Below are 19,613 nucleotides of genomic sequence, written 5' to 3'. Positions count from 1 at the left end.
TTGCTATTATTAATACAGGTGAATGGTCACTTTAAAAAGTAACAGACAGGCCTGACTGTGTACAGTCCCTTCAGCTATTCAGAGGGCTGAGGCTGGAGGATCCCTTGAGGCAAGGAGTTAGAGGCCACAGTGCACTACGATCGTGCCTGTGTATAGCCACTGCACTCCAGTCTTGGCAACATAATAAAACCCCATATTAAAAAAAAAAAAAAAAAAAAAATCTGTAATTAGAAAAAAACCCTCCAACTTTAAAACAGAATAAACAAAGCAATTTTTGCAACCCAAAGACAAAAAATATTTCATTGCACAGCTTTTGTTTAAAAGGAGGATAGCGCCTGAGCAAAGCCGTGAATTCTGTGTTTTGACCTTGGTCCAGTCAGTACCTCTAGCCATCCTGTGGGTCATTTTTCCCTAAAATAGGCTGCTCTTACCCTCCAGGTACCTCTCCATCTGTACATGCCCTCCCCTTCTTGTAACAAAATAGAAAAAGGTTAGATGATGGGCTATTTGTCCTCTTTTTTAGCAGCCATTGCACTTTAACTGGAACTCTTTTATTTGAAGTGTTACCTTCCCTTTAAGACTGATCTGTTATAATGAACATTTATTGATTGATTGTTCTTGTGCCAGGTTTGTAAGTCTTGTAGGGTAGGGGAAAGTGTTTTATGAAATCCAGGCCATAAATCTCAGAGAGTTTAAGTAATTTACAGAAGTCACATAGCTCAGACACAGAGGTGCTAGGATTTGAATCCAGGTCCTCTTCTGACATTTAAACCTTGAGTCTTTCCTCTGAGCTACTTTGCCTTTGACGTCTGGTTGAGAGTTGAAAGGTCGCGCTTTGAAGGATACATCTGTAATACACAGCGTGGTTGGTAGTCTGTGCTTGGATTTGGGAGTAGCATGCTTACCTAACTCTGACTCTATTGTCTGCCCTTTTGATGGTCCCATGTCATGTTTTATAGGTACAGATTTCTTGTTTTCTGGCACATACGTTACATTTCAGTGATGTTTCCAAACCTTAACCACCTCTCACTTTCTATCTTTTGAGTAGGATCTTCAGTATTCCTAATCATGTTATTGATAATAACAATAGCTAATACTTATATAGATGAGAAATTATTTTAAGTTCTTTATATAATCATTTAATCCTTACAAAGCCCGATTAAGCCCATTGCCTTAATGAGGAAACCAAGGCCCAGTGGGATTAAGTGATTTGCTCAAGTCACCTCGCTAGTAAATAGTGAAACTGGTATTCAGGCCCAGGCATTCTGGCTCCAGTCTGCAGGTAAACCACTCCCCTGCAGTGCCCTTCGTGTGCCTGCTATGCTGTGTCTACCTCTGCTCAGGAGGTTTCTAACAAAGAAAGATGCAGTTGGAATGCACTCTTTATTGGTTAAGAGGAGAGATTGCCAACCAGTACATCTTTTATAGGTGCTGTAAAATCATATTATACTTGCACTTTCTTGGCTTTCCTTTGTTCCCATCACTTGACAACTCTTAAATTCATGTTCTCCAGCCATTCTTGTCATTCTTAATAGAAGAGAAACTGGGGCCCCGGAAGGTTCAAGGACATGGCCAAGGTCACAGGGCCTTTCTTTTCTTGTGAAGAAACAATGATACACTTTAGATATTCTTATCTTACTGTGAATTAATTTTGTTTTTTCTAATTAAGCTTTTTGGGTGACCTTGAGCAAATGAAAAGCTTGACTTTTTCCTCTGCTTTATTCTATTGTGATTTCCTTGGGGTTGGCAAAGATTTGGAAAGGGATGTATTCCAGAACTGGAAAAATAATTTGGCCAAATTAAGCAAAGTATCTATGGGATGTTGGTGCCACTTACCCAGTTTTTTCGTTTTTTTTTTCCTTTCCTTTCTCACAGACTTCCTCCTTGCTTCAGCCCTGTCTCTGCTGTCTGAGTTAAGGCCTCTGGCCTGCATACAAGCTGCACGAGCTTGCATTAGCTTCTCTGGAATCTGTGCAGTAGTGCTCTGCAGTGGTGGGATGGAGAAGACAAATACAAGGGTGTTGAGGTGACAGTTCCGGTGTGTCAGATTGGTGGGTCAGGGAACTGTTTGCTCAGTGCCAGAATGTTGGAAAACAAAAGCGAGTTTCTAAGTAACCCCAAAATAGATTCACAGACAGAATCAAGAAGCTAATGCAGATGTTCCTTATTTTTTAAAAAGAAGATCTAAAAACCTTATGCAACTATGCAGAATTTTAAAAATGGATTTCATAAGGTTGCAACGTTACTAAATGACTTGTTTATTCAGCCAGCAATGTTTTAGTCTGGCTGACTCTTGGTGTTTAATTGCATTTGTTCTATGAAGCATTTTGTGATGTTGTTCAACCATGTACAAGGCATTCAGGCATACAATACAGTATTTATGCAATATTTAGGTGATTTTCAAAATATAAGCCTGGTGTCAAATATGGATGTAAAATTTTAGACAGTAGGTCTACCATAACCCATTGGGGAGGGGAAAAGTTATGTGTCGGTGGTTCTCAAACTTCGACATACATCGGAGTCACCTTGAGGGCTTATTAAAACACAAATTGCTATGTCTTCCCCTAGAGTTTCTTATTCAGTACGTCTGCAGTGGGGCTCAAGCATTTGCTTTTCCAATGAGTTTCCAGGTGATGCTGATGCTGTTAGTCTGGTCACTGTAGTTTGGGAACCATTGTGGGGAACAGAAGCATAGAAACAAGTCTAGAAGGAAAATTTACCATTATTGCTTCACAATAGTTATCTTGTCCATGGATAATGGGATTACTGGGGCTCTTTATTTTTCTTTTATACTTTCTACATTTTTTTTCCTATTATCGTCAGAAGAAATAGCATTTAAAAGTTTTTTGAGGCTGTAGTACCTACGCTGTCATGAACACACAGTTTTTACTGTCTTCCGTTGTCCAGTCTTACAATATTGTCATTTATGACAACAGAGCTTCATGGAACCAGGTGAGGTGGTACATACCTGGAGTCCCGCCTACCAGGGAGGCTGAGGTAGGAAGATCACTTGAGTCCGGGAGTTTGGGACCAGCCTAGGCAACACAGCAGGATCCTATTTCTAAAAAAAAGTTTAAAAATAAGTAAGAACAAAGCATCAAGAATGCAATATTTTGTGTCCCTGCTTTTTATTTTGCCTTCCTAAGATGTGAACTTTTAGGGTACATTTGTCACTTCTTATTTTAGTACATGGTGCTAAACACATGGTAAGTGTTCAGTAGGTCCTCAATAGCCCCGTTAGAATTGATTTTTTTACGCCACATCACTTCTCTTAAGACTTCATGGAATACTGTTTGTTTCATGAGTGCAAACTGTATTTGATAGCCATTTGAAAGAGGAAGATCTTATCAAAATCTGAAAGAACAGTAAAGAATTTGTGTAAGGTAGCAAAATAAGACAAGGCTAAAGTGATAATCCAGCTCTTGTGACCTTAGAATAAACTGGTCAACCAACAACAAAACTGTGGCATTAGAAACAGCACTTTATTATGTGAAAGCTCTCACAGTTTGGCCTTCAACATTTTAGGAATAATAAGTGTGTAACATCACACATGAAAAACAAAGCCTTAAGAATGTGGTGTTTTCCCATGAAAGAACAGCAAGGATATTATGCATATATGTGTGTTTCATTGATATTTTAGGAAGGCCCTTTGTTAATCGAAAATGAACCTGCTGAATATTGATTAGTGGAGAAAACACTTAAAATCCACAGAATAATTTTTAAGCCCGAGTCTATCAAATTCTAGGCAAGTTCCTTAACCCCTTGGGTAAAGCCTGTTCTGTAAATGGGAACATTGGTTCTGTAAACACTTTGGATTATCACAATGATCAAGTGAACTAATGCTCGAGAAAGCCTGTTAGAAGCGTGTTAAAACCCTCTGAACTCCGGGGCAGTGATAGTAAGATGACCACTGTCCCTTTTCTTTTCCCAGCCCTGTAGTCTATTGTGGAAACTTACTTAACTCCCTGGATTTTCTGTCCCAGGGAAGGTTACGGCAAAGTTTGGCAAATCCAGGTTCTTCTAGTCTACCTTCCATCCTGCGCAGCTAATTTGGCAGTACCACTCAGCCTTTGTATGAACTGTGAGGTCAGGCAACTTTAGCAAATGCAAGATAGCTTCTGAACGGTGTTTTTCCTGATAACGTAAGTTCCTTTCCTATTACCCTGTTTCCAGGAAATTAAAATAATTACTGTCTCTATGGAAATGCATGAATCCGTTATTTTAAAACATGATTTATCACCTGAGGAATTTGTTACTTCTTGTTCACTGCCTGTATTAGGAAGCTGAGGAATTAGGCATTTGTGAACTGTCCCTTATACATTCTCATGGTGCTAAGCTGATACTTCTTTCATTTCCTTCCTAAATAAAGACTCCCAAATGGTTTAATGTATATTGATGGAACTTTCAAAATAAATTGTGCTTTTTTTTTTTTTTTCCAGGAAAGAGGTAATTTTGTTCTCCTTTCTAGTTTCCGTAGCACTTGGCCAAGTTTTGTCACCTGTTAAGTCCTTTTATCCTTCAGAGAGCAAAAGGATAGTACACTTCACAAACGATATATTTTTAAGCATTGCAGGCAGACTGTAGCCCCATTTTTAGTTAGTCCTGTTTGTTTGACTTAAGGTTCGGTGAGTCTTGTGTAACAGTTGCCCTTCTTGTCAGCTGTCTCTCAACTGTGCCGTTGACTGTTGTCTGGTTGTGGGCTTAGTGCCATCATGAAGGCTGGCTAATGTATTTGCCTGTAGTGCCTCATGCCTGCTAGAGGAGGAGGTCAACAAGGTAAAACTAGGCCAGGTGTGGTGGCTTATGCCTATAACCCCAACACTTTGGGAGGCTGAGGCAGGAGAATCACTTGAGGTCGGGTTTGAGATCAGCCTGGGCAACATAGTGAGACCTTGTCTTTCCCCACCCTGCAAAAGTAGTCGAGAGTGGTGCACACACCTGTAGTCCTAGGTGCTTGGGAGACTGAGGCTAGAGCATCGTTTGAGCCCAGGAATTCAAAGCTGCAGTGAGCTATGAAGGCGCCACTGCATTCTAGCCTAGCCTGGGTGACGGAGTGAGACCCTGTCTTCCCCGCACGCCCCTCACCCTGTCCCTCTGTCTCTCTCTTACACGCACACACACACAAATAGGTAAAACCTATTTGTGATAAGAATTTCGTTTTTAGCCTAAAATATGCTTGACAAAGCAGGTAATGATTTAACAAATTGTGAGAATCCTGTACCTTTTTCTTAAAGAGCTCCTTTGTTTTTTTTTTTTTTTGAGAAATTCTTTTCTTTTGAGTTATTGCTGTGGCATGAGCTCATTCTGGAATGCTCACACGATCAAATTGTTTGTAATCTTGTGTTTAGCTTTTAGGTTATTTATAGTATCTGTGATCCTACATTAAATTCTTTCCATTATATAATGGAAATATACATTTCCATTATGTACTAGTCTTTCTAAGTTCACGTTTAAATGATTCACGTGACCCAAGGTATTCTGAAGTTGAAGTTTAGGACTTGATGTGACCTCTGTTATGTGTTTTTTGTGAACGTCATTTTAACCATCATAATTTTTTGGATGGTTATATTCTGATGACATTTAACACATGTGACCTTACTTGAAGCAGGGAAATAGTTTCTTACTTTGTGGTGTTCTAATGGTAAGCTATCTTGGACAGCATGATACAGAGCAGCAAAGTGAAGGTATTTATAGTGAGGCATTTGACTGCTTTATAGTCTCCTTGTAGCATAGTAGATACAGCAGAATAAAGTGAACTCCGCATTTCCTTTTCCCTCGATCTCTAAGTAGCACTTTGGTCCATGAAGTAGAACCCGTTGTGGCTCCTCTGCCCTTTGGTGGTGGCCTCTAATGTGGCTAGCACCTGGTATTCCCAGGTTCTGTAGCTGTCTGGATCCACTGACACCACCACCTTAGGGCTCTGAGAGTGTCTTGATTCTCTCATGTTACTGATTCCAACTGATGTGGAAAGATTTCCTTGAACTTTATCTGAGACAGGTTTGGAGTATTTTGAACATTTTAGAAAATAAACCCCAAAAATATGTTCATACAAAATACCTGCACGATAGAGAAGCATGTACATGAGGGGTAGTCATTTTGGTTCATGGAACTGTACTGTGCAAAGTCTGATGAAGATGAGATGAGTTGACCCAGATAACTAGCTCACAGATGTCAGTTTATGTTTCCAGACCTAAACCAGCCTGGGAAATAGATACCTAACCTTCTGCAGGAGGTCTTCAGCTTTCATATATTGTATTTTCTTACAGCCTGCGTGATTTTGTGCAGTATACAGGACAGAAAGATTCTAGACTACCTTTCTCTTGCTCTGAAGCCTGTCTTTCACGTATCAGCTGGCTGATGACTGTGAGTGGTCAGGATGTTGTCACTGTCTGCTGGTGCCAGCCTCTGGAGCGTAGGGGGTGCTGCTCTGGTGCTGCACGGGCTCATGCCAAGAGGCCTGCCAGGTGGAAGTTGCTTGTTTATTCTGAGTCTTCTTGCCTGGACCAGCTTCCCATATCCTCACCATCCTTTGCCTCTGAGAGAAATCTCACTCTCTTTCTCAGTACCTAGCAATTATGGAGGTGGGAAATTAATTGTACTCTGATTCATATTTCTATTGTGGCAGAATATACATAACATAAAATTGATCATTTTAGCCGTTTAAAAGTTTACAATTCAGTGGTATCAAATACATTCACAGTGTTATACAGCCATCGCCACTATTCATTTTCAGAACTTCTTCATCATCCCAAACAGAAAGTCTATACCCATTAAATAACTCCTTATTAACCGCCCCCCACCCCCTTCTACTTTCTGTCTCTATGAATTTAACTACTCTGGGTACCTCATGTAAGTAGACTTATACAGTGTTTATCCTTTTGTGTCTGCCTTTTTTCACTTAGCATAATGTTCATCCATGTTGTAGCATGTATCAGACTTCCCTTCCTATTTATGGCTGAATAATATTCCATTGTAGTATATACCCATTTTGTTTATCCATTTGTCCACTGATGGATACTTGGGTTGTTTCTACTTTTTGACTGTTGTCAGTAATCCTGCTATGAATGTTGGTATGCAAGTATCTGTTCAAGTTCCTGCATTCACTTTTTTTTTTTTTTTTTTTTTGAGACAGAGTCTTGCTCTGTTGCCCAGGCTGGAGGGCATGGCGTGATCTCAGCTCGCTGCAACCCCTGCCTCCTGGGTTCAAGCAATTCTTGCACCTCAGCCTCCTTAGTAGCTAGGACTACAGTCACATGTGCCACCACACCTGGCTAATTTTTGTATTTTTAGTAGAGATGAGGTTTCACCATGTTGGGCCGGCTGGTCTCGAACTCCTGACCTGAAGTGATCCACCTGCCTTGGCCTTCCAAAGTGCCGAGATTACAGATGTGAGCCACTACACCCAGTCCCTGCTTTCACTTCTTTTGGGTGTATTCCCAGAAGTAAATTTGTTGGGTTCTGATTACATTTTAAGGAACTACTTTCAAATACTATCTACAAGTTGTTTATCATCTGAATATATCCTAATATACTTAAACATTCTCCATTTATTACACTCTGAGATTATAAGTAATTTTTACTTCAAAGAAAATTTCAATCTCCTTATTAGTCCAATGCTTTTCCAGTGAGTGTATAATTGGGGATGCCTTCTAGCCGAGAAGCAGCTAGTGAAACTTTGTTCTAAATATCAGAAAAACTTCCTACATGTGTTTTAAAGAAATGTACCAGGGGCCAGGCATGGTGGCTCACACCTGTAATCCCAACACTTTGGGAGGCCGCGGCAGGCAGATCACTTGAGGCCAGGAGTTGAAGACCAGCCTGGCCAACATGGGGAAACCCCATCTCTACTAAAAATACAAAAATTAGCTGGGCGTGGTGGTGCGTGCCTGTTATCCCAGCTACTCGGGAGGCTGAGGCATGGGAATCACTTGAGCCCCAGAGGCAGAAGGTTGCAGTGAGCCAAGATTGTGCCACTGCATTCCAGCCTGGGTATCAGAGTGAGACTCTGTCTCAAAAAATGCACCAGGAGACAGGTAAGTTTAGGAATTCGTGGAAGTTTACAAGAAATGAATGTTGGTCACTCTATATATTAACACAAGATAAGCAGTGCATTTCTTTTCAGAATTAGTAGGACCGTGGACGTGATGACTACTTCAGTTATATGTCTGGTTCTGACATCTTCATTATAAGATGACCATTTTACATAAGAGTATCATAAATACAGCTGCCTCTTCTGGTGCTGTGGGCACAGCAGATTCTCTTAAGAGTTGGGTTGGGGGAGGTCAGTAGTGACTGACACATTTAGTAATTGTAGCTATTTGTACTGCTAACGAAATTTTCCTTCTAATTTGCTGCTCCCCTAGCCAAGTATCCTCTTCATTAATGACTAATTTCCAGAGCTAACTACATTTTAGTGTCCTTACTCCTGAAAAACCCTTCCAACAGATAACACTGTTTGCCTTCGTCATTACTCTGGAGCCCCCCAGTTCTCATGGGATGACTGCTGCTAATTAGACATGTTCCTTATGAAGTGTTGAGGTGATGAACTTTGTTTAAATGCAGTGCACATACACTGAGGCACATACTGTCGATTATCAGCTCCTACCCACGGACTGTTGTTTATGTTCTCTCCTAGTAAAGTGTCCAGGAAATCTTTTGCTTTCTCTTGTGAGTTGTCTACTAGATTTGTGCCTTCAAAGTGATGATGGAGAAACCATGTGTATTTACTCCACACAAGACAGTGAATAATCTCACGCAGGTCCATAGCTTGAAGTGTCATCTTTATTTTGACCTCATGTTGCCTTCCTCGCTGCGATGTCTAATTAGCATCTCAAAGTTAGCATGTTTGAAACCAAATTCCTCATTTCTTCCACCAAATCAGCTCTTCCCACAGCCTCTCATTTCAGTAAAAGGCAACCCTATTCTTCCTCCTGCTCAAGCGGAAAAACTTTGTTCTCAGTGATTCCTCTCTGACCTGCACACCTCAAATCAACTCATCAGCAAATCTCTTCACTCTAACTTCAGAATACATCCCAAAGGAGGCTGTTTCCTAACATCTTCACCTCCAAGCATGCGCTTGCCTCAGTGTTTCTGCACTTGTCTGCCCCTCCACTTGGATATTATTCTCCCAGATATCTGATGGATACATCAGAAGCATTTGTTGATTTTTTTTTCTTTTTGGGGGGAGCGTGTTTAGAGGAAGGAGGGAATTTAATTTGATTCAGATATGAAGCTTGTATATAAAGATACTAAATTTTCTTAGGACTATATCCATCTATTTCCTGTCTTTTTAGATATTACCCATCATATGGTGTGGGGAAATCAGTTAACCTAAGTGTTGTAGAAATTTGTTGCTGTCACTTCTGAATCAGCTAAGTTTTCATTCCAGACCCAGCTATGATCACTAATAAAAGAAAATATTGTACATGGAATGCAAAAATAATTATCTCAGTATGTTCCCATCCACATCTGGAAGACTTTGCTTCTTAGCAGCCACCTTTTAAGTTTTCGTTTTTCTCTGTCTTGCCCCTTCTCATCCACTTCTCGGCTTATCATGCCATCCTTCCTATAACTCTTCGTTCTTGTTCTGTTGCATTTGTAAGGAAGAATTGGGCAAAAAAAAAAGAATATTTAGTGTAACATAAATGGAAGCTTTAAGAGGTGCTTCCCCCAGTAGATTTGTTTTTTGCTTATAGACATTTCATTTTTCCTGCAAGTCCATTTAGTTGAGTGACTAAAAAAATCTGCAGTTTACTTATGGAAGTACTTTTATTGATTAATTCAAAGAGAAGCTTTTAAATCGGAGAAAAAGGGACATCAAACACACTAATCCATTGAACTTTTAATTAACAACATTGAAAGTATCATTGGGCCCATAAGAATTTAACTTATTTCAAGTCCATGACTAGAGATTGTTTGGAAAAATCCCCAAAATGTCTATTGTCACCAGCTCTAACTAGTATTGTAATTAGCGTTAGGAAAATGTTCCAGATCAAGTATGGGTCCTGCTGGAACCTGTGTAAGTGGCTTTTCTGAGCACGTGAGCAAATGGTTTCTGAAATACATGCTTAGAAATACCATCTCTGCTCAAATATCTCACGGCTTTAACATACATTTATTCAGTGATCCTGATAATTTTTTTAAAGTTTTAAAAATAGTTTTAAAATTCTGGAGTCGTGTACATATGTATTTTTAACCAGTGAACATGTTATATGAGAGTTGTATCTTAAAGTAAAAGATTTTTCAGCTCTTCCATGTGTCAGATATTGAAGTGGGTGCTGAAGATACAACAGGGTTGAGGACTGGGCCTGACCTGAGAGGGCTTATCGTGTAAATACTGGTTATCATTCTCCTGGGCTGCTAAGCTGATTGAATCTTAGGGAAAGGTTTTTGAGAGTTATGCCCTCACTGACATCTGAGATAAGAAATGAAGATGTCTAGTGTATTCTTAACTCAGACATTGGTGAAAAGGTGATTGAAGACTTAGAGGAAATTGAGAAAGGGCTAAAAAGCTTTTATGTGATTCTTGATGCAGCTTGTGAAAGATTTTGGTCTGCTCCCTTTTTACTAGCCCTTCTCATTTATCTTAAGTGCCATTTGAAAATTTCTGTTTCTTAGTGCAGTAATTGTGAAGAGGGTCACCCCAATAACCATATATTATCTTTCCACAAACATGAAAAAACCTAAATTACCGACCAGCAAAAAAAAAAAAAAAAGAAAAGAAAAGAAAAAAAGAAAAAAAAAAAAAACACCAAACCCAGGGATTCATGCCTGGCAGCCTCCAGGTCTTTGGAACAGGGAAGATGTAATAGAATTTCCTGTTTTAATTGTGAAGACTTACTGAATTCCAGGGGCATTCTTGACCTTCCCATAGTTGATTAATCTCTCCTAACTGAAGTCTCCTGAGTCATCTACTTTATTTTTAAATTTTAAATTTTTATATTTGGAGAGAATCACTGCTTACTTTTTATTTTTATTGTTATTTATTTATTTAGAGACAGTGTTTCAATCCCATCGCCTGGGCTGGAGTACAGTGGCGCAATCCTGGCTCACTGCAGTCTCCACCTCTGTGACTCAAGCGATTCTCCTGCCTCAGCCTCCTGAATAACTGGGATTACTGGCACCTGCGACCATGCCTGGCTAATTTTTGTAATTTTTTATAGAGACAGGATTTCACTATGTTGCCCAGGCTGGTCTTGAACTTCTGAGCTCAAGTGATCCACCTGCCTCAGCCTCCCAAAGTGCTGTGATTACAGGTGTGAACCACCATACCTGGCCTTGCTTACTTCTTAAAATTGTGAAATATATACGAAGGTGATAAACGTATGTGCAGGCTGGGTGTAGTGGCTCACGCCTATAATCCCAGCACTTTGGGAGGCTGAGGCAGGAGGATTGCTTGAACCCAGGAGTCTGAGACCAGCCTGGGCAACATAGTGAGACCCATCTCTATTTTTTTTAATTTAAAAAAAGAAGAAATATGTGCAATTAAAGAATTATAATAAAAATGAATACCCACATACCCTCCATCTGGCTAAAAAAACAGATAACCCATGCTTTAGAAGAGTGGACCCAAAGGAGTGTCCTTCTAAATAACCTCACTTTCCTGATTTTTATGGTTATCATTTCTTTCTTTCTTTTTTTTTTTTTTAAGTTTTGCATTTAACTGTATATCCCCAAGTGATATATTTTTAGTTTTGCCCTTTTGGGTGAATTTATGTAATAGAATCATGTTGAATATGTTATTCATGGCCTTGCTTTCTTCTTTCAACATTATTTTTTTGAGATTCATCCACATTGATGTGTGGAACTGTGGTTAATGTCCTTCCATTGCTGTAAACTATTGCATTGCATGGAGTACCATGGTTTATTTTTCCATCCTCCAGGTTTGTTTCTTCACTGGTATTTGGAAAACAACATGGACTCCAAACTCTGCAGGTCACCTTGCTGCAGATCCCTTGAGTTGGGGGTTAGGAATTTCCAAATGGTTTGCTTTCCTTAGTGGAAATACTGGATGTTCTCATTTCTGGAGACCTTCTAGAGAATGGACTGTGATGGACTTTTGCAGGGACCATTGGCTGTTGAGCTAAGTCTCCTAGGTCTCGAGTTAAAGCCCTGTGTCTGCAGGATCTTGTGGACGGCCCTTCCCTGGGGTCACTCCTTCTAGTGACTTGAAATAAGTTAAATTGGACTTGAAGTGAGTTAAATTGCTGTGGGCCCAATGATGCTTCCAATGTTGTTAATTAAAAGTTCAGTGTATTGTGTTTGATGCCCCTTTTTTCCTGATTTAAAAGCTGAAGTTTCTCTTCGGATTAATCAATAAAAGTACTTCTATAAGTAAACTCTGTAGATTTTTTAGTCACTCAACTAATAGGACTTGCAGGAAAAGTGAAATGTCTATAAGCAAAAAACCAAAACTTCTACTGGGGGAAGCTTTAGAGCTTTAGGTAGATTGGGGCCATCCAGGAGCCCAAATGGTGTAAGCAGAAGCAGGCTAGTCTTCAGAGCACAGGAGACACCAAGAGTTTTTGTTCTTCCCGCACTTGGCTTTCCAAGGGCATTCTTCTCCCTTCCTCTCCCCACCTTGATTCTCATCAGTTATTGGCAGATGTTCTGTTCCATTGTGTCCTCACTGAGGGAGTCAGTGAAGGGGCACACCCATTGTCTCATTTTAAAATACCCCAGTGGAAATGACCAAAGTGCAAATAAAAAACTCAACTGTTTGCATTTATTTCAAATTTAGAAAAACTTTCTGGAAAGATTGTACTAAGGGGCTACTGGCATCATTGTTATGGTCCTCTGACATTTTTAAAAGTAGATCTCTGAGTATGTTTTTCCTCCTTCGTGAAGTGGAGATTGTGAGTGTATTTTTCTGTCTTAGCTGGTTATTGTTACTTGAGATTTGTTCAGCTTTCCTTGAAGTGTGGTCCCTTGAACTGGATGCTAATGTTTGCCATGCAGGGAAGAATGTCTCTGCAGTAAAATAAAGTTAAATTGGTTTATTTATTGCACAACTTCTCAGTGCACTTGATATGCTATCATGCTTTGAGAATTTTTAAGTTGGGGGCTTATAGAGGCAGGAGTTAAAAAAAATGTTTGATTATGGGACCCCCTACTCTGAACTACCATTAACATTAGTGTGCCTTGCTGCAGTAATCCTTCTCTGAATACTGTTTGGGAAAGGTGTCATTTATGTATTTTTAATTATTTACATTGGTTCCATTTACCTAGGCCTCAGGATTGCAGTGGAGTTTTTTCAGTACCTTAGGATAGCAGTTATCTTGAAGGAGGATGTGACCCTGTAAGGGCAAACTTATTTACAGTTCACTTTCAATTTACAACATTTATTCTAAGCAATACATATTACTAGTTTAGTTTAGTGACGGAGTCCTGCCCTGTTGCCCAGGCTGGAGTCACAGTGGTGCAATCTTGGCTCACTGAAGGCTCTGCTTCCCTGGTTCCAGCGATTCTCCTACCTCAGCCTCCTGGGTGGCTGGGATTACAGGTGCACGCCCCCACGCCCAGCTAATTTTTGTATTTTTAGTAGTGACGGGGTTTCACCACGTTGGCCAGGCTGGTCTCGAACTCCTGACCTCAGGTGATCCACCCACCTCGGCCTCCCAAAGTGCTGGGATTGCAGGCTTCATGAACCACCACACCCAGCCACATATTACTTTTACATGAAAACAGAGTGAATAAGTAATTTTGTAAATAGATGAAAAGAATGAGGTCTCAGCTTTGAAAGGATAGTCATTGTCCTTGGAATGGTATTCCAGAAAAGTAGGAAGCCAACCAAAAGGGCCCAGACCAAAATTTTCTTTTTAATGTCTCAAGCAGAGAAAGATTTTGTGTATAAAAACACTAATGAAAATGATCGTTCTCCTTGATGATTGTAAAAGAAAAAAGTGTTCTTCCTATCCTCTCTTCTTCCCTTCTTTCGTTTTTGGTAAGTGGGGGAGAAGTGAAGGTGAAGATGCTATGGATGCTAGTTTATCTTTTATTTTTTTTAGACATGTTTCATGACAGGTTTCAGGCCTGCTGATTTGGCCATACCCAGTTGCAACTTTTCATTTCGTGCCTCGTTGGAGTGTGTTTTCTTCTGTTGGTCACTCCTGTTTTCTTGACCTTGACCACGTAATAGAGACTGGAACGAAAACTACATGTAATTACACCCTTTTGATCAAAATACTAAAACAGAAACCAAGCAAGCTGAATCCTAAATCATTGAAATTGTCTAGAATATTTATCTAAAATCCTCATCCAACAAAAAAAATTTTTCTAACTCAACCTACTGCTTATGTCTTCCCTCCCATGAGTATTTTAATCAAAGTTAATTTTTCAGATCACTGGAGCTTATTCCTTCAAACACTAGCCCTTCACTGTTTTGCTGTATTTCTGCACTGTCGTAGCAGAGCCAGAGGCTGCTGGATGTCATCATGAGCATCCGTTACTTTCCACATGGTGAAAGGGGCTTGGGTTGCCCTCAGCTTTCATCTCTTGTCACAGGATTGGGCTGCCAGGAGACACCGTTCGGCTGCCACCCTCTCTCACAGCCCTGCTTGTTAGCTATCGTATCTGCTGTGTGTGCTGGAAAACTAGATAATAGAACAGGTCAAATCGGGGTGGGTAAAGCAGCCACTGAGTGTATTAGGAGTGGAGACATGGCTGACCCCTTGGGGCTGTAGAACATCTATTTTTGGTACTCTTAGCTTTCTTACTTCTGGATACAGGAGGGTTGAAATCTCTGGGAAAAGAAGTGATTACTATTCTCAGCACCATGTGAAACTTAGATGAGCCCTTTGGAAATTTATAATCTGCTAGTTTGTTTCCCTGAATTGAATATGAATCCACCTTGGATCGTACGTTAATATAACTTCTGAAATTCTCTTAATGGTCTGATTTCAGCAGCATTGAGTACATAGTACTTCACCTGCACAAGACTGGCCATGTATTAGTAATTGTTTTTTGTTTGTTTGTTTGTTTGTTTTTTGAGACAGAGTCTCACTCCGTCACCCAGGCTGGAGTGCAGTGGCAGGATCTCGGCTCACTGCAAGCTCCACCTCCTGGGTTCAGGCCATTCTTCTGCCTCAGCCTCCTGAGTAGCTGGTACTACAGGCACCCACCACCACGCTCGGCTCGTTTTCTGTATTTTTAGTAGAGATAGGGTTTCACCATGTTAGCCAGGATGGTCTCGATCTCCTGACCTCGTGATCCGCCTGCCTCGGCCTCCCAAAGCGCTGGGATTATGGGCGTGAGCCACCGTGCCAGCCTGGTAATTGTTGAAGAGGGATACTTTCTACTGTTATGTGATGTGGTGTGATGTTTTGTGATGTTATGTGATGCTGTTCACATTCCGTTCGTATGTGTTCACAATTTTCACTATTAAAGCATTTGTAAAAACACAGCACTGTATGTATGTTTACTTGGTCTTCAATCCAAAGAGTGGAGTTCTTCAGGGAAACATCACCACTGTCTCAAATGTTACTAGTGATCCGCTGATGTGAGCCAAGGACTGCATCCGTCCGTTCATTTAAGAGATACTTACTGAGTGACTATTTCATGCCTGACAATGCTGTAGGCACTGGGAATGTATCAGGGAACAAGATAGACAAAGCTTCTCTTTCCATGGATCTTATAACTATCAGATCCAGGGGGAGATCTGTGGATAACAAGCAAATAAATAATGAAATGGTTTAACGTGGTGAAAGGTGCTGAGAAGAAAACAAAGCCGAATAATAGGAGACGGAGTGACAGGGCCAAGCAGGATGGAGGTGGGATGGAGGTGGTGCAGGCAGCGGCAACGTCAGCGTAGGGAGTACGGGGAATACTCCTCTGAGGAGCAAGCCCTGGAGAGGGTGTTCCAGGCAGAGGGAGCTTCTTGTGCAGATGCCTGGGGATGGGAGCGCTTTCAACTCCAAGTGATACCTCTCTTACCTGTAGGAAGGCAGCCCCAAGAAAACACAAGGTCCATTTAGATGACTCGGCACACATACCTGCTGAGACCCAGAAGTGGGAATTAGCTTCCTCACTTGATACCTGCCACTTTAAGAGCTACTGAGTGATCCAGTAAATAAGCCAACAACACATTCCTGTGAAAAGGACTCCAAATTAGTAGTTAACAGACATAAAATAATCATTTTTCTGTAGTAGTAAAATAAATGTAACTGTTATTTATATAAAAATAGGCTGCCATTTAAGTACAGCTTGACATAAATGGCAGTGTGGGACATTTACATTCTTTTGGTCTACAGTTCTGAGACTCTTCTTATGCATGTATGTATGTATTCAATAAACATTTGTCCTCTACTGCATGTCAAGCACTATGCCAGACCTGATAGGAGAGAACCCAGGGTGAGTGTGACCCGGCCTCTGCCTGGAAGGAGATGGGTGTGTCTAGTCAGGCTGGGTGCTTACCATGTGCCTGATGTGGGGTCCCTGACACCAAGCATGGCAGACCTAGGCATCCCATTGGTGCAGCTCTGTAAAGGGGACAAGACAGACAATAAACCATGACTCAAAGAAAGTGCGACAGGTGCCACGAGGAAATGGAAGTCCAAGACAGGAAGGTCAGGGAAGGTCTCTCCGGACCAAGGGGGAAAAAGAACCAGCAGGGGAGGGTATTCCTGGCAGAGGGGCCAGGAGCATGAAGCCTCCAAAGTGGAAGTGTTATGAATTCTTGGAGGGCGGAAAGGAAATGGGAGCTGGGAAAGGTGGGCAGCATTTACCATATCCTACGGACGACAATCAGGAACTTGGTATTTGTTTATTCCAAGTGCATTAAAGCATTGTTGCGGGATTTTAGGCCAGGGGAATGATAGGAAATGTATTTGGAAAAGATATTTCTGGTTGCAAAGTTAGCTGTGGTGTTAAGGGGATATATTAAAGGTCCTGAACTTGGTTTTAATCCTGGTTTTGCCATTTACTTAGTCTTGTGAGCAGTTTACTCATCTGAGAAATGGGGCTAATGAGTCCACCTCAGTAGTGGTAAGGATTGATGAATAAGATAAGGTGTCAAGAACCATGTGTAAGGCTAGGTGCGGTGGCTCACGCCTTGATCCCAACACTTTAGGGCCGAGTCAGGTGGCTCACTTGAGGCCAGGGGTTTGAAACCAGCCTGGACAACATAGCGAAACCCCGTCTCTACTAAAAATACAAAAATTAGCTGGGTGTGATGGCGGGTGCCTGTAATCCCAGCTTCTCGGGAGGCTGAGGCAGGAGAATCACTTGAACTCAGGAGGCAGAGGTTGCAGTGAGCCGAGGTCGTGCCACTATACTCCAGCCTGGGCAACAGAGCGAGACTCTGTCTCCAAAAAGAATCATGTGTAAAATGTAGAATATGCTCAATAATATTAGTTCCCCCTCCGTTTCCCTCCTTCCCATGGAGTGGAATCTGTGAGTAAAGTGTTCTGGCATCACGGAGATGCAGCACAGTCTCTAGTGACCTTGGGGACAGCAACACCAAGCCCAGTGGCAGCTCCATGAGGGTTATGGGCACAGTGTCTAGTGGGGAACTTTTTTTTTCCCCCTAAAGTTGACCTGGTCCATTCAAGTATTGCATTAGTAATGGTGGCTTTATTTATAGCTTTTGTGATTGAGATTTTGAGTTTAGAATATTTGACAGATTCTTCCCTTCTTCTTCATGCCTTTTGCAAGAGAGAACAAAGTTGCTAATGCAGTATTACACGACTGTTACCCTTCACAAATGATACTCAGGGTTGTATTAATAGGAGGAGAATCTGCAAAGTTTAATGCCACTTGTTCATACCTGGGGCTCTCCTCTAAACTAAATAAATTTTCTTTACCTGTCCATTCATTTGTATTTTCCTGTTGTTGTGAATCTCTAAATATCTTGCACAAATAATGAGTTTCCTATACAATTTGAGGAGACTATGTTATTCTGAAGAATTCTATCATCATAATGGTATTGGGTCTATGTTGTGAGTTTGTCTAATGGATAAAAGATTTGTTTCTTTTTAACTACATAAATAGTACACTCAAATAAAATGCTCTTAGTGGAATGGAGGTAACAAAAACCGATTCAGACATGGCAGCTAGCCTGGTGGGGTTTGTAGCATAACAGGGAAACTTGCATCCTTATTTTAGCAAGCCTTAGATTGGTCTCAGGTTTGCCTCATAGTGAATTCTGTTCTGGGAAGGTAACAGGCATTATAGGGAGATCATATACACAGTGAGGTTTCACATGAGGGCAAGCTCCTTATTACCTACCCATTTATTTATTCTGTAGTGTGGTTGGATGTAATTTAAAATGGGTCCATGGATCCCCCTTTGACTGCTTTTAGGTTTATGTAGATCTAGAATCAAAATCCTTGTATTCCTAGTTTGCTGTCGACAATGAAGATTTTTAATCTCATAGTTCCTAACCTAGAGAATAATACTGCCATGAACTCTTGCCACTAGTGTGACTTTTGTCACAGACATGTCATTGGCAGAGACTCATTTGTAGCTCCCAGGTCTGTATTGGGAATGAGGATGAGAAATGCCATCCTGCCCACTTAGCATGCCTCCTAAAATCTCATTCGTAATAGACATGGGATTCATTTGAACTGTAATATTTTATTTTATTTTATTTTATTTTATTTTATTTATTTTATTTTTTGAGACAGGCTCTCACTCTGTCACCCAGGCTGGAGTGCAGTGGTGCCATCTTGGCTTACTGCAATGATCCTACCACCTCAGCGTCTTGGGTAGCTGGGACTATAGGCTCTTGCCACCATGCCTGGCTAATTTTTGTCTTTTTAGTAGAGACGGTGTTTTGTCATGTTGCCCAGGCTGGTCTGAAGCTCCTGGACTCAAGCAATCCACCTGCCTCAGCCTCCCAGAGTTCTGGGATTACAGGCGTGAGCCACTGTGGCTGGCCTGAACTGTAATTTTCCTGTCCTGGTGATTCAACTCTATGTGACATTGAAACTACATGGTTCTGCACAGATGTCCTACAGAATCAGTAGGCTGCTGAGTCAGGGGTTCTCTTGCTCCCAGAGTCCTCAAGGTGGCAGGTCCTGCATGCTGTCAAACTGCAAGCATCTGGCATCGGCAATGATAGCTGCTTCTGTGGAAGATGGAGAAAAGAAGTTTGTAGGTAAAATAAATGGCCAAAAATGAGAGGGCTTTGCATCATGTGTGTTACTCTGCCGCCTTTAAAAGCTTTATAATATGTTAATTCACTTAACCCCACAACAGCTCTATTGACAGGTGAGGTAACTGAGGCACTGAGAGCTTAAGCACCAGGTCCAAGGTCCCTACAAAGTGATAGAGGCAAGAATGGAACCTGGGCAGTCTGGCTTCTGCATCCCTGCTCCCAGCCACCATCCTGGACTGACTCTCATAAAAGACCATTTGTGTGGCTCAGCTATAACCCGAGGCATTATTCAGCTAATAACCCTGAAGCTGTTACATGGAGCATGAAGTTTGGTTGTGACTCCCCCTAAAGTAGAAAAGTCAAATATGTTATCTCTTATTCTACCATAGATAAATGCTCTCAAGGTACAAGCTCTCACATAAATGGAAAACCAATCTTGGAAATAAAACCAAAATCAGGTAATTAAATGTATGAGTCCATCAAAGGATGTATTAATTGAAGTCAAGTCTTTAATAGTGGC

At 41.1% G+C, this 19,613-nt stretch overlaps 1 protein-coding gene and 1 long non-coding RNA gene across 15 annotated transcripts in view; one reads left to right on the top strand and one right to left on the bottom strand.

Moving 5' to 3' along the window:
• The window catches only part of KIF13A (kinesin family member 13A), a 230,481-nt gene that overhangs the window by 55,259 nt on the left and 155,609 nt on the right, over positions 1 to 19,613 (top strand). The window lies entirely within an intron of this gene.
• Positions 13,901 to 16,436, bottom strand: LOC108585373. Its single transcript, XR_001901569.3, has 4 exons — positions 16,411 to 16,436; positions 15,931 to 15,989; positions 15,542 to 15,655; positions 13,901 to 14,140 (listed from the first exon to the last, which is right to left on the bottom strand). It is a non-coding gene; the product is annotated as an uncharacterized LOC108585373 (long non-coding RNA).

Source organism: Papio anubis, chromosome 6 (genome assembly GCF_008728515.1).
Source record: "Papio anubis isolate 15944 chromosome 6, Panubis1.0, whole genome shotgun sequence".
Classification (NCBI taxonomy): Eukaryota; Metazoa; Chordata; class Mammalia; order Primates; family Cercopithecidae; genus Papio; species Papio anubis.
Note: the sequence above shows the minus strand (reverse complement) of the source record. Positions and strands in the feature narration are given on the sequence as shown.